We start from the raw sequence: 12,122 nt of genomic DNA, 5'->3' as shown, positions 1-12,122 counted from the left end.
TGATATTCTCTCTGTATATTGTATCATTAACTGTTCATTTTCTATGCATCTGTATCTCTTCCAGCAAAATAATATATACAAAACATGAAAAATATTTTAAAGGTCTTGTCATTATCGTAATCACTTGGTGCCCCTATTGGCTGGTGCCCCAGGGCACTCGCCCAATCCCGTCTATGGATAATCCGGCCCTGGCTGTGACTCGTCAGGATTGTAGCGCGTTCTCAGTGTTTTGCTGGTAGACGACTGATTTCATGCAAGAGGTAAGCTGTCCGAGAAGCGCTCGCCCAAGTGGAAAAATGCGCTGTTGCTGCCAGATCTCGATTGCCGAAAATTACATTGTGTTTGATGCAAATCTCGACTAAATCATATGAAAAAAAAAACATCATAACTATATATTTTCATGCTTTCTCAAGTAAAGCAAATTTTGAAAGTCCACTAAAAACATATCTGGTCATAGACAATGTTGAAGACGTTTATTGTCAACATGCCTAAGTAGTAAATAAAATAAAAAAAAGTTTATAAAAATGTATATAAAATTTGAAATAATAACAAACATCAGGAAAAAATAGGAAACAATACCTTTGTTTTCTATATACTTGTGTCCCTTACAGTTAAAGTCCTTCTGTGATTTTATTGTTGTTTGCAATGTTACTTGGCAATATTTTAAAGATATTATTATTATTATTATTTATTTATTTTTATTTTTTGGTATTTTGCATGGTCTATTATTGTCATCCTGGTGGGAGTTTTAACTCCTATTTACTGGGAATAAAAAATAAATGTGAAAAAAAAGCATTCATTCAGTTGATGCAGAGACGTACAGGTGCTGGTCATATAATTAGAATATCATCAAAAAGTTGATTTATTTCACTAATTCCATTCAAAAAGTGAAACTTGTATATTATATTCATTCATTACACACAGACTGATATATTTCAAATGCTTATTTCCTTTAATTTTGATGATTAGAGCTTACAGCTCATGAAAGTCAAAAATCAGTATCTCAAAATATTAGAATATTACTTAAGACCAATACAAAGAAAGGATTTTTAGAAATCTTGGCCAACTGAAAAGTATGAAAATGAAAGGTATGAGCATGTACAGCACTCAATACTTAGTTGGGGCTCCTTTTGCCTGAATTACTGCAGCAATGCGGCGTGGCATGGAGTCGATCAGTCTGTGGCACTGCTCAGGTGTTATGAGAGCCCAGGTTGCTCTGATAGTGGCCTTCAGCTCATCTGCATTGTTGGGTCTGGTGTCTCTCATCTTCCTCTTGAAGGTTCAGGTCAGGCGAGTTTGCTGGCCAATCAAGCACAGTAACACTATGGTCGTTGAACCAGCTTTTGGTACCTTTGGCAGTGTGGGCAGGTGCCAAGTCCTGCTGGAAAATGAAATCAGCATCTCCATAAAGCTTGTCAACAGAAGGAAGCATGAAGTGCTCTAAAATTTCCTGGTAGATGGCTGTGTTGACTGTGGACTTCAGAAAACACAGTGGACCAACACCAGCAGATGACATGGCAGCCCAAATCATCACTGACTGTGGAAACTTCACACTGGACTTCAAGCAACATGGATTCTGTGCCTCTCCACTCTTCCTTCAGACTCTGGGACCTTGATTTCCAAATAAAATGTAAAATTTACTTTCATCTGAAAAGAGGACTTTGGACCACTGAGCAACAGTCTATTTCTTTTTCTCCACAGCCCAGTTAAGATGCTTCTGACGTTGTCTCTGGTTCAGAAGTGGCTTGGTAGCCCTTTTCCTGAAGACGTCTGAGCGTGGTGACTCTTGATGCACTGACTCCAGCTTCAGTTCTCTCCTTGTGAAGCTCTCCCAAGTGTTTGAATCGGCTTTGCTTGACTGTATTCTCAAGCTTGCGGTCATCCCTGTTGCTTGTGCACCTTTTCCTACCCAAATTCTTCCTTCCAGTCAACTTTGCATTTAATATGCTTTGATACAGCACTCTGTAAACAGCCACACCTTTCAGTAATGACCTTCTGTGACTTACCCTCTTTGTGGAGAGTGTCAATGTTCGTCTTCTGGATCATTGCCAAGTCAGCAGTCTTCCCCATTATTGTGGTTTCAAAGAACAAGAGATACCCAGAATTTATACTGTAGGTGAAAAGGAATCTGCTTTCTATAGTTAGGTGGAATGCTAGTCCACTACGGAACTCCCGAAAGAAGTGTGACTGGAGACAGATGATTGTTTGTCCGTTTAATCTCTTCAGGCTGGGTCACTTTACATCCTCCAGCATTGTACAGTCATTAAATTAACAGAAGTAGTAAATGTGGTTTAATCTGGAATAAACAAATAAAATATCAGAATCCGTCTGTATACAGTTACATAAACATGTGCCTTAATACAACTTCTCTATACATTAATATTAAGTACAACCCGATAAATGGCGCTAAACATATGCACGTAAATCACGCTAGCATGACTACTGCATATTCTGCATAAACTTAACTACAATATGATCCGGTGACCACAATCAGACATGCAGCGGTAACATCATCGCAATATGACCGGTAAAGAAAGATATTAACTTACATTCATGCACGCACATTTACCACTCAATGAGAATAGCGGCAGAGAACGAAACTGAAAGTAAACTGGAACCGCGCCGGCGGAACTGCAGTCAGTACAATCTCTGTACGCGCACGTCACACGCACTTTGATAAATGAATAAGGAATTTAGTACAGTAGGGATGGTCATTTATTCAAACTCAAATGTAAATATTCTAATATTTTGAGATACTGATTTTTGACTTTCATGAGCTGTAAGCTCTAATCATCAAAATTAAAAGAAATAAACATTTGAAATATATCAGTCTGTGTGTAATGAATGAATATAATATACAAGTTTCACTTTTTGAATGGAATTAGTGAAATAAATCAACTTTTTGATGATATTCTAATTATATGACCAGCACCTGTATAGACCGGGTGAATCCCCCATCTCCCCACGCTCTGAATATTACGTATCATAACGTAACTACGTGTAAACGTTATTTGGCGAGTTTTACTTGGTTTTCTAGCATTCGAATAACTATGGATAAACCTGAAACGATAGAAGCAGGATTGGAGATGATGAATTTCATTTACAAATAGCCTAAGGTAGGAATGTGCATAATTTTAAATCGACACCTGCCATTGTGTTTTCCTCTTTGAGTGTGTCCTAAAAGCGATGAGGAGGGGGGTCTTAATCTTAGTACTCAGCATACCCTGTTAAAAAAGTCACCGCTCGCCACTGATATATATATATATATATATATATATATATATATGAAATTTGTGCTGTTTATAATTTATATATGTACCTGTGTTTGGTTATCACACAGATGTTATTCATATGGGGTTTAAGGACTAACAACTATCAACTAAAAGTCTAAATTTTAAGGCAATAAACTCATGATTAGATGCGCCGCCTACAAGGCAGGTTGGTAGACAGCAGGGGGCGCCCTAGATCGTAACCACATTTTGTTTTTTGTTTTTTTAATTAGCCTATATATGTTTACAAAGATAGACTCACCAATATACAGGTGCATCTTTTTGTTTGTAACTTATTTCAAAAAGTGAAACTTTCATATATTCTAGATTCATTACATGTAAAGTAAAACGTTTCAAAAGTTTTTTTGTTTTGTTTTAATTTTGATGATTAAAGCTTACAGCTCATGAAAGTCAAAAATCCATTATCTCAAAATCTTAGAATATTTCCTAAGATCAATAAAAAAAAATTAAAAAAAGGATTTGCAAAACAGAAAAGTTCAAGTTCTTTAAAGTATTGTTCATTTATGCAGGCCGGATTAACACAGTGTAGTGCCCTAGGGTGACCACATTTGAAGTGCCCCCCGTTTTTAATAAAAAAAAAAAATTCCATAAGAACAGGTAGAATAAGAAGAATAAGTTACTAATCAAAAGAAATCATTTAACAAAATTAGTTTCCACTACAAAGGTGGCACAGAAGAACACAAAAGTGGCATGTAGGTAAATTTACAGACATTTAGAGAGGCTCAGAGGTGGCATGGATGTTTTAAATTCATAACAATGTTGTGAGATTAATGTTTTAAATATAACATTTTGAATATAGAACTATTGTTTGATTGAAATTATTTAAATAACTGAAAGGACACTTTAAACATAAAAATAAAACTGCCAACAGGTGGCGGTAAATCACTGATTCGTTTGAACAGCTGATTCATTCAGGAACGAAGCAAGTGACTCACTTTATGAGTGGGTAATTGAATCACTGACTCACTAGACTCATTTAAAAACGCAGGTTCATTCATAAATGAAACACCGCTATGTTTGAATGGAGACGCAGCTGGCTCGGCTGTGACTGTTTGAAACTATGTTCCTTGACTAAATAGAGCAAAATCAGGCAATATTGTTAAAAGTCATACAATGTACATCACTTTATATAACTTATTGTTTATTGAGCTGTTGTATTAATTTAATATCACATTTACAAACACCTTTAATAATCTTTAAAAGCTGTTACTCACTTCAGCAATCTCACAAAACTCCATTATAATCAATGAAGCTCTCTACACTGCACAACGAATCTCTTATTTACACCATCTACACTTTGTTTGTTATAACGAGAGCATTTGTGAGCGTGCATAACTCAGCAATGAACAAAAGTATTTTGAGCAGTGAGTGGATTCTGATTAACATTGCATTCAAGGAATCAACATATGTCTGCGATACATTACTCAACGCTGCACAAACACGCAAGTAGAAATCTTTGAAGCTCCTCTCAGCGCAAACACAAATAGCCTATGCTGATCCAACCCATTCTCACACCCAACTCGTCACATATTGAAGCTTGGTCAGGACCACTTGGCGTCGCTTTTGACGCTCAAGGTACCCCTTAGCGTCATTTTTCGACTTGCAGGGTCCTCCGTTGCTTTAAATAGGAAACCCTTAGCGTCAATATGCCGACGCCATACTGGGAATTTTATCGTCATAATTAAATTATATATTGTGTAATAACATTGCCATTATTGCATATATGTTGGGGTGTGATTTTTCAATGTAAACAGCCACAACAGTTTTATTTATATTACATTATTTACACATTATGAGCACATAACCCAACCCCTGCCCCTAAATTTGTCAATAAAACACAAGATATAACAGGCAGATACAACTACTGTCATAATTTATTCAAAAAATATTAATATTCCAAGTCTTCCGAGGCAAAACATTTGATTTGTGAGAGGAGTAGACGTTAAGCTCATCCCGTATGCAGTCTGTGCGCGAATTCAAAAAATGCCGCCAGAAGAAGCCTTGGTTGTGAAATGCTATTGGCTCTTGTGTGTCTCGTGACCGATTGCGTTTTGCTGTTCTGACAGGCTATTGGCTCTTCTGTGTCTCGTGACCAATTGCGTCATGCTACGGGACTTGAGTATCTTTTGAATGAGATGTGAGCGTTAACGGAGCGGGATCATTTTCAGCGATTAAAACCTTATGTTTTGCTCTCTTCTTCTCATAAAGACTTCGTATGGCTTCAGAAGACCTGGAATGCAGCACGACTTGTTTGTAATGCTTTTATACTGCTTGTTTATGGGCAGTTTTGCAATAAACACCGGTGACTTAACTTACATTTGCCTGTTAACTGTTACGTGTTTTATGTTGTTCAGAAGTGGGTAGGTTTAGGGTAGGGGTGGGTAAGGTGCTCCAATAAAAGTATAAATGTATATAAAATTATTTATATTTTTTACAAATGCATGCAAACCATTAAACTAAGACAAACAACTGAAAACAACGGCGGAGAACGTATTGTCATTTTCCATAAGCGTCTTGACCTGACGCATAAAGCAAGCAATTGAAAGCAATGGAGTTCCTATTTTGTCATATAATGACGCCTAGGCGCACTTTTGGCGTCTTCATAGTGACGCGAAGGCGTTTGACCATGCTTCAGTTTTTGACGCCTTGGGAGTGAGAATGGGTTGGCTGATCGGGTTAGTCGCACAGGTGCTCCTAAATATGTTTTGATAGTCGCACACAGTAGCTACTTTTCAGTCGCCCTGTATAGCCCTGGCAATGTGTCATGATATTTTCTCTTCTTTTTTTAAAAAATTTACGTTTCGCACAACCGCCAAGTCGATGCTGCCTATCCATTTGTGAATAAATATGCTCGACTCTGACTGGGGGAAGGGGGCAAATACACTGGGACCTGACCCAATCGCAATTCTTTATATGCGTGCATATATTTGATATTCTCTCTGTATATTGTATCATTAACTGTTCATTTTCTATGCATCTGTATCTCTTCCAGCAAAATAATATATACAAAACATGAAAAAATATTTTAAAGGTCTTGTCATTATCGTAATCACTTGGTGCCCCCCTATTGGCTGGTGCCCCAGGGCACTCGCCCAATCCCGTCTATGGATAATCCGGCCCTGCATTTATGCACTCAATACTTGGTCGGGGCTCCTTTAGCACAGATTCCAGCATCAGTGAGGTGTTGCATGGAAGCAATCAGCCTGTGGCACTGCTGAGGCACTATTGAGTCTTCAGCTCGTCTGGATTGTTGGATCCACTGTTTCTCATCTTTCTCTTGAAAATATTGATTGCACATGGGGTTCAGATCAGGCATGTTGGCTGGCCAATCAAGAACAGTAATATCATGGCACTGTTTTGGCACTGTGGGCAAGTGTTAAAGTCCTGCTGGAAAAGGAAATCAGCATCTCCATAAAGCATGTCAGCAGATGGAAGCATAAAGTGCTCAAAATCTCCTGGTAGACAGCTGCATGCATTGATTTTGGACTTGATAAAACACAATGGACCAACACCAGCCGACGTCACAGCACCCCAAATCATTACTGACTTCGGAAACTTCACACTGGCATTTCAAGCAGCTTGGATTCTGTGCCTCTCCAGTCTTCCTCCCGACTCCAGACCTTGATTTCCAAATGAAATGCAAAATTTACTTTTATCTGAAAAGAGGACTTTGGACCACTGAGCAGCAGTCCAGTTATTTTTCTCCTTAGCCCAGGTAAGTTGCTTCTGACGTGGTTTCTGCTTCAGAAGTGGCTTGGCAGCCCTTTTCCTGAAGACGTCTGAGCGTGGTGACTCTTGATGCACTGACTCCAGCTTCAGTTCTCTCCTTGTGAAGCTCTCACAAGTGTCTAAATCAGCTTTGCTTGACAGTATTCTCCAGCTTGCGCTTTGCGGTCATCCCTGTTGCAAGTGCACCTTTTCCTACTCAATTTCTTCCTTCTGGTCAACTTTGCATTTAATATGCTTTGATACAGCACTCTGTGAACAGCTACCCCTTTCAGTCAAGTCAAGTCAAGTCACCTTTATTTATATAGCGCTTTTACAATACAGATTGTGTCAAAGCACTTAACAGTATCAAATTGGAGGATAGAGTGTCAGTAATGTATAATGATAAGATTAAACACTCAATTTTCAGTTAAAGGCATTTCATTATTGAATTCAGAGATGTCATTGTCTAGCTCAGTTTAGTTTAAATAGTATCTGTGCAATCAAATCGGCGATAATCGCTAGAAATTAAGTGTCCCCAACTGAGCAAGCCAGAGGCGACAGCGGCAAGGAACCAAAACTCCTCTGAGACATAATGGAGAAAAACCTTGGGAGAAACCAGGCTCAGTCGGGGCCAGTTCTCCTCTGACCAGACGAAACCCGCAGTTCAAAAGTTTCTATTTCTATTTTAATTTTGTTGCAATTTCTAACAATAGTAGTATTATGTAGTTAGGTATTTTATTATATTTTAGTTATTTTGTTATTTTTGGTTGATATATCTGGGGATATATCTCTGGGGTCATCCGGGCGTCCTGGTCTCCGCCCGACGATCAGGGCCGCAGAGCGTCACCTCCGGCGCCGACCCACCATCTGATCGGACACGGACCGAGAAACAGACTAGGAAAAAACAGACAAACATTAGCGCAGATGCCATTCAACTTACGATGTAACGAGTACATCGTGTGTTATGGGGAGTGTTCCCGGTTCGGTTGATCTAATTAATGCAGCCTAACAATCCTTTAACGGATTTGAATAATAGAAGCGTATTAATGTGTTATGTGTAAGCCAGGCTAAAGAGATGGGTCTTTAATCTAGATTTAAACTGACAGAGTGTGTCTGCCTCCCGAACAGTGTTAGGTAGACTGTTCCAGAGTTTGGGTGCTAAATAGGAAAAGGATCTGCCGCCCGCAGTCGATTTTGATATTCTAGGTATTATCAAACGGCCAGAGTTTTGAGAACGCAGCGGACGTGGAGGACTATAATGCGATAAGAGCTCGCTCAAGTACTGAGGAGCTAAACCATTCAGGGCTTTATAAGTAATTAACAAGATTTTAAAATCTATCCGATGCTTGATAGGGAGCCAGTGCAGTGTTGACAGAACCGGGCTAATATGGTCATATTTCCTGGTTCTAGTAAGGACTCTAGCTGCTGCATTTTGGACCAACTGTAGTTTGTTGATCAAGCGTGCAGAACAACCACCCAATAAAGCATTACAATAGTCTAACCTTGAGGTCATAAACGCATGAATTAACATTTCTGCATTTGACGTTGAGAGCATTGGTCGCAATTTAGATATGCTTTTGAGATGAAAAATGCAGTTTTACAGATGCTAGAAACATGGCTTTCAAATGACAGATTGCTATCGAACAGCACACCTAGGTTCCTGACTGATGAAGAAGAATTGACAGAGCAGCCGTCAAGTGTTAGATAATGTTCTAGGTTACATGTGGGGTTTTAGGTCCGATAATTAACACCTCTGTTTTTCAGAATTTAGCAGTAAAAATTACTCGTCATCCAGTTTTTATATCGACTATGCATTCCGTTAGTTTCTCAATTTGGTGTGTTTCACCGGGCCGCGAAGAAATATAGAGCTGAGTATCATCAGCATAACAGTGAAAGCTAACACCATGTCTCCTGATAATATCTCCCAAGGGTAACATATAGGCGTGAAAAGTAACGGCCCTAGTACTGAGCCTTGAGGTACTCCATACTGCACTTGTGATCGATATGATACCTCTTCATTCACTGCTACGAACTGATGGCGGTCAGATAAGTACGATTTGAACCATGCTAAGGCACTTCCACTAATGCCAACAAAGTTTTGTAGTCTATTCAAAAGAATGTCGTGGTCGATAGTGTCGAGCAGCGCTAAGATCCAGTAGAACTAATAAAGAGATACAACCACAATCAGATGATAGAAGCAGGTCATTTGTAACTCTAATGAGAGCAGTCTCAGTACTATGATACGATCTAAATCCTGACTGGAATTCCTCACAGATATCATTTTCTCTAGGAAGGAATATAATTGTGAGGATACTACCTTTCTAGTATCTTTGACAGAAAAGGGAGATTTGAGATCGGTCTGTAATTAACTAGATCTTTGGGGTCAAGTTGTGGTTTTTTAATGAGAGGCTTAATAACAGCCAATTTGAAGGTTTTGGGGACATATCCTAATGACAATGATGAATTAATAATAGCCAAAAGAGGATCTATGACTTCTGGAAGTAGCTCTTTTAGTAGTTTAGATGGAATCGGGTCTAACATACATGATGTTGGTTTAGATGATTTAACAAGTTTATACAATTCTTCCTCTCCTACAGTAGAGAATGAGTGGAATTGTTCCTCAGGGGGTCTATTGTGCGCTATCTGATGCGATACTGTAGTTGACGGCTGCAGGGATACAATTTTATCTCTGATAGTATCGATCTTGGAAGTGAAGTAATTCATAAAGTCATTACTGCTATGCTCTTGGGAAATGCCAACACCTGTTGATGCTTGATTTTTCGTTAATTTAGTTACTGTATTGAATAAATATCGGGGGTTATGTTTGTTTTCTTCTAGAAGAGACGAAAAGTAATCAGATCTAGCAGTTTTTAATGCTTTTCTGTAGGATAGGGTACTTTCCCGCCAAGCTAAACGAAATACCTCTAATTTAGTTTTCCTCCAGCTGCGCTCCATTTTCCGGGCTGCTCTCTTTAGGGCGCGAGTGTGCTCATTATACCACGGTGTTGGACTCTTATCCTTAATCTTCCTTAAGCGTAAAGGAGCAACCGCATCTAAAGTGCTAGAAAAGAGAGAGTCCATAGTTCCTGTTACATCATCAAGTTGTTCTGAGCTATTGGATATGCTGAGGAACTGAGATAAGTCAGGAAGATTATTTATAAAGCAGTCTTTTGTGGTAGAGGTAATGGTTCTACCATATTTGTAACAAGAAGTTGGCTTTACAGCTTTAGCTATATGGAATATACAGGAGACTAGATAATGATCTGAGATATCATCGCTCTGCTGCAAAATTTCAACGCCACTGACATCAATTCCATGTGACAGTATTAAATCTAGAGTATGATTTCGACAATGAGTAGGTCCTGACACGTGTTGTTTAACACCAATTGAGTTTAGAATGTCTATAAATGCTGATCCCAACGAATCTCTGTCATTATCAACATGGATATTAAAATCACCAACGATTAGGACTTTATCTGCAGTCAGCACTAACTCTGATAGAAGATCAGAAAATTCTTTAATAAAGTCTGTATGGTGCCCTGGTGGCCTGTATACAGTAGCCAGTACAAACATCACAGGGATTTATCATTAACACTTGTTTCTTTGGATAACGTTATATGAAGCACCATTACTTGAGCGAATTATACTTGAAACCCAACCTCTGAGAGATACTGAAAATATTTCTATAAATTGTAGCAACACCTCCCCTTTACCTTTTGGACGCGGTTCATGTTTGTAACAGTAATCTTGGGGTGTAGACTCGTTTAAAGTAATGTAATCATCTTGTTTTAGCCAGGTTTCTGTCAGACAAAGCACATCTAGTTTATGGTCAGTGAACATATCATTTACAAAAGTGCTTTTGAAGAAAGGGATCTAATATTTAATAAGCCAAGCTTTATCATGTGTTTATCTGTATTATATCGTTTTTTATTTGTTGAACATCAATTAAATTGTTACTATTACTTTGGTTTGGATGTTTTCTGTATTTTCTAGTTCGGGAACAGACACAGTCTCTATAGTGTGATATCTAGGTGAAAAAGTTTCTATGTGCTGAGAGTTAACTGACTTTGGTGGCGTGAGGCGGCTAGCAGACGATCGGTTTAGCCAGTCTGTCTGCTTCCTGACCTTTCAGTAATGACCCTCTGTGACTTACCCTCTTTGTGGAGGCTGTCAATGATTGTCTTCTGGACCATTGCCAAGTCAGCAGTCTTCCCCATTATTGTGGTTTCAAAGAACAAGAGATACCCAGAATTTATACTGTAGGGATGGTCATTTAATGAAGCTCAAATGTAAATATTCTAATATTTTGAGATACTGGATTTTTGACTTTCATGAGCTGTAAACTCTAATCATCAAAATTAAAACAGAAAAAAAAAAACATTTGAAATGTTTTACTTTACATGTTATGCATCTAGAAAATATGAAAGTTTCACTTTTTGAAACAAGTTTCATAAAAATAAACTTTTTCACGATAATCTAATTTTTTGAGATGCACCTGTACATACAGTCTTTACACTTAATATTCAAATTCATATGTTGCATACAATAATGTACCAGAAAGTACCATGATATTACCATGATGTTTTGGACATAAATATCAAGGTACATGAAATTCTATATCATGCTGTCATAGTATTTTTTAAAGGGGTATTAAGAAAAATTTTGCTTACTAGAAAGTTGTATATATTATTGAATATATTAGTAGTAGTATTTTGTGCTCATTAAAGTGTTTTATTTAAAAAAATAATAATAATCTAAACAAGGGATCTGTAGGCTACATGCTGTGAAAAGAGTTGGAAAGACATTTAGCAACCGTTTGACTAAAGTACTAGAGACAATTACATTTATTAAGAGAACAAACAAAAAAAATCTCAGTACAATATGTTGCCTTAACTTTTATTTTTAACAGTGAAAAGCTAAAAGCTAAACAGTTTGGTTGTGTGAGGTACTTTTTGGTGAAAAGTTGCGAAAAGCCAAAAATCCCTTACATGACACTCCATTGACACTCCTTTACTATGTTCCATTTTCCTTTCACCACCACTTTGTTTTTGTTTTTTTGTTTTTGTTTTTTTTACACTGTTGTTAATTACTCACCCTGTTTGTTTTGTTTGATTTCTGCTCTTC

The sequence above is a fragment of the Onychostoma macrolepis genome, chromosome 08, assembly GCF_012432095.1.
Source record: "Onychostoma macrolepis isolate SWU-2019 chromosome 08, ASM1243209v1, whole genome shotgun sequence".
Taxonomy (NCBI): Eukaryota; Metazoa; Chordata; class Actinopteri; order Cypriniformes; family Cyprinidae; genus Onychostoma; species Onychostoma macrolepis.
This window is presented reverse-complemented; position numbering follows the sequence as displayed.